Here is a 4,694-nt window from a genome sequence, read left to right on the forward strand (position 1 = left end):
AAGGTTCATTCCATTATACATGTGTGAAAACAAATATGTAGTAGTCCTTACAAAAATAAAGCATACACGTCTCGTGATGACGAGAAAACCCACATGTAGAGAAAAATATAAATGTAAAACGGCTGGTATGGATAGAGAAAGCTCTATTTGGATGTGTGAACAAGTTTTGACCTTCTTCGGTCATCGTCAAAGCGTTGTTCGCTCCTCTACATAGATCTTTCTCTACCCATACCGAACGTTTTACTATACATCACGTCTCTTGCCTAAAATCAGTTAAAATATTTAAAGATTTAGCCAGTGACGTCAAGAACTATGATGAATTCAAAGAGACAATAATTTTAATTTAGATATAGATAAGTAAACAACAGGGAATTATTGTATTTGTGTTCACTGTATTAATCGCTATTTTTTAATAATCGAATTTCATGTCTTTCTTCTGTCTTCGTTCCTGGTTAAAACTGCCCAACACAATAATTTTCTTTTGACAAATTTCTGCAAAATACAATGATCTCAAGCATTCCACAATCTCTTAACTGCACGTCGACGTAGGCCTTCAAAGCAATCAAGGATACAGATCAAGTGAGCTTGCATAGGGCACTTAACCAATGTATTTCTGGGTTTCCAGTTTCTTTGCTATCCTTTCTTAAGAACTCTGCCTTTGTGAGCCTAGTTTATTATCTTCTAGACGATATCATGATATATGCCCAGCTTCGTCCCAATGGCTTTTTGGATTGAAGGATTCTGTTTCGTAACCATATCCTCATACGAATAAAGACGTTGTTTTGTATGGATTAAATTGAAAGTGTGTTTATTTCTACAGTGATCCATGATATCCTAAATTTTTTACTAGGCGTATTTATTCCGCTTCCACAGTGTTCTCCAAAATATTCCTTCTAGCTGCATTTTGGCACCTAACTATTTCGACATTTGGATGTGTTCAGAAAATGATCCAACAGCACTTTCCAGGCATAACGTCATCTGTCATACAATGGCACTGTCTGACGGTTCAAAAATATATATATTGTTGAAAATGCAACAATAATTTGCTGCATTAGCATTTGAAACTCAGTTTTATAGAGTATTAAACACTTTGTGTAAATATGTTGTTATTATTCAAATTAGATGGAGAGAAGTTTTCTAAATTACATTAAAAGACAGAAGATGTCGAACAATCTTCATAGATGCTAGTTTTATTTTCAATATAACAATACATCTATACTTAGGTGATATTTCGATATATTTATTTGTGGACGTTAACTGGTAACGATTGTAATCTTCTGTTCACTTGTAAGGAAAAAATGGTTATGAAAACCAAATTATCTTGAGAAAAAAAAAACGTAAACCTTATACACATGGTACAATCCAATATATAATAGTATTGAACCATTGTTATACCTGGAGGCTAGGCTTAACATAGCAAGAAGTGAATTGTGATAGCTGGAGGTTACGCTTAATACAGCATGAAATGATTTGTGATAACTGGAGTTTAGGCTTAACATTGCATGAAGTGAATTGTGATAGCTAAAGGTTAGGCATAACATAGCATGAAATGAATTATAATAGCTGGAGTTTAAGCTCAACATAGCAAGAAGTAAATTGTGATAGCTGGAGGTTAGGCTTAACATTGCATAAAGTAAATTGTCAGTGATGTGGAGAAACCCACTTGTTGAGAAATTTATATGCAAAAACGGCTCGTTTGGGTTGAGAAAATATTTTACATAGAAGAGCGAACAAGGTTTCGACCTTCTATGTAAAATATTTTCTCAACCCAAACGACATTTTATATAATAAAGTAAATTGTGATAGCTGGAGGTTAGGCTTAATATACCATGAAATCATTATTTTTAAAACTAAAGCACTACTTGCTTGAGTAAAGGTTCACACGAGATCATCTAAAAGTAAACAGACATTCGAAACATTTTATTAAGTAAAAATAACAAATAGAGAAACTTCAGCGACTCGTTTATCTTACGTTTCTTACAACAAACTTTCTCAGTTCTAAGTCAATATCCTAACACCTTTACGGTAAATTATTGCAGTATTTTTCAATGTTTCGTTTGGTTTGTTTTGAATTAAGTACAAAGCTACACATTGCCTACCACGGTTATCGAAACCCAGTTTATAGCGTATGAGTTCGCAGATATACACACATCTATTCCACTAGGGGGCGTTTTCTGTGTCAGCTCAGTCAATGAGATCAAACCTATCTCTTCAACTCCTAGTCGTGTTCCAACAAAACAGACCATAAAAAGGGTCATTTGGTAGAAGAAATCAATGATTAAAGATCAAACTTTGCGAGAACCCCGTGGCGCAATTTTCCACTTTATACGGTCCTCGAGGCTCGTGCGTTGGCGCAATACTAAGTACACAGCGAGTGCACTTTTACTTGTTTCTCAAGAAAGTAAACATAAGTCGCTTCGTCGTCACGTCTTCAATCAAATATAAACATATTTGTCTGGAAACATAAAGTGAATATATAACTTCAATAATAAGAATTTTATCTGTATAGTAAGATTATAATAACACAGCTTTTTGCAAACAACGTCATTAAGTTAAAACGCAATTTCTTTGGATATTGTTCGAATAAAATCTCAATCATTATGAATTATTCATACAACGCTCAGTTTTTCAATGAATATATATATGGAATCTACATATATCGGATATTAATACTAAACAGACTAGCAAAATAAAACAAAAGAAAGAACCGAGTTAAAAACAGCAAATCCAAACGTCTAATGCTAATTTGTTATAATAAAAAACAAGTCCATACAAAAATAACAAATACTACACTAATTGAAAGATCCCCAGGTAGGTTTTGGAGGTGACTAAAGAAGTAGGACCCACATTGCGACGAGGATACACCATCTATCACTCTTAATCTCCGTTCGGCAGTCTCACATAAATAATAATAAAACAAAACAACCAAAGAAACAGAAATTAGGAGAACACGATGTGGGTGCTCAAGTCCACAACGTCCCTCATCTATATCACTCTTCACTGGTTGCAGACAGTTGTGGGAAGGCGACTGCTTTGCAAGGTAAAGAAGGAAAGAAAAAAACAAAGTTACAGTAATAAGGTACAACCACATGGGGGGGGGGGTAAGTAAGATAAACTTACCTTCTCAAGTTGGCACTCCTGCCTCCAGGAAAGGCACCAATTAGTAGCACAGTAGACAAATTATAATAATATAAAGGGTCCCAACCAGTTATGTAAACTAACTACTATAATTCACAACCGCCACCCGTTACGTCTACAGTAACTACCAATTTTCACACTCTAAAAAAGCCTTTATATATGATGAGGTGTTCATCCGCGTAAAATAGTGCCAATTTGTTTAAATGACCTTATTCACCACTAAAAATAGTTATTAGTGAATTTTTACTTCTTTCTATTTAATTAATTAATACTTATATTCATCATAGATATTTCAATAATTTTATGTAGGGTTTCTTTATTAAATTCATTAAATACTAATTTTTCTATCAATATTTCAACACTAATAATAAGATATTAATCAGTGATGACGAGAAAACCCACTTGTAAAGAAAAATATATATGTAAAAACGGCTCGTTTGGGTTAAGAAAAATTTTTATGTAGAGGAGCGAACAACGTTTCGACCTTCTTCGGTCATCGTTAGGTTCACAAAGGAAACAAAATCTTACAATGAGATATTGCAATTTAATATACTTCACATAATCTGAATAGTTGTGAAGTTGGCCAGGTGGTTAAGGCTCTCGACTCGTAATCTGAGGGTCGCAGGGTCGAATCCTAGTCGCATCAAACATGCTCGCCCTTTCAGCCATAAGGGCGTTATAATGTAACGGTCAATCCCACTATTCGTAGGTAAGAGTAACCCAAAAGTTGGCTGTAGGTAGTGATGACTAGCTGCATTCCCTCTTGTTTTACACTACAAAATTAGGAACGGCTAGCTTGTGAAGTTATAACGTTTATAAAATAATAGTTAGGTGCATAACTATTAATATACGATAAACCATTTATTGGAAAAAAAAATTATTTTATGAAACATATTTGGATTGATTTTATTATCAGTTATTTTAATTTCTAAATCTAAATAATGTGTCTTTAGATCATATATTGAAGCATTTTCAACATCTAATTCTACCGTATACATAGTGTTAATAACATGATTTCAGGATTATTTACATCAGTGGTTCCCAACCTTTTTTATGCCCGCAACCCTAAACAATTTTAATATGTTCTCGCACCCCTGGTTGGGAACCACTGATTTATACTAATTAAAATCATCTATGTATCTGTATGTTAAAGTAAAACATATCTGAGTTTATGTAGTTTTCAATAAACTTATTCTCATTAATATATATATATAATTTTCCAATGCAAGTTTAATAGTTACCTCCCATTGGAACTCTTATTACTTGTTTATAAGTTAGAAGTGCTTGAAATTGAAACAATCATATAAAACAACCATTACGACTGTAAAATAAACCTTTTTACGTATGATAAAAATCAATAAGAAATAAAAATTTTGTGCGCGGATGTTTCTATATTTTGTATTTATGGAATAGCTATTAAAGACATCCGCCGCAGTCGTTAATTTTGAACTATTGATCCGAGAAAAACCAGCTAATCAAGCACCACATTAGTCAAACACCACATTAGTCAAGCACTACATTACCCAAACATTCACTCTACAGAATTGACTGTCATT

Source organism: Tachypleus tridentatus, unplaced genomic scaffold (genome assembly GCF_004210375.1).
Source record: "Tachypleus tridentatus isolate NWPU-2018 unplaced genomic scaffold, ASM421037v1 Hic_cluster_2, whole genome shotgun sequence".
In the NCBI taxonomy this organism is placed as follows: domain Eukaryota; kingdom Metazoa; phylum Arthropoda; class Merostomata; order Xiphosura; family Limulidae; genus Tachypleus; species Tachypleus tridentatus.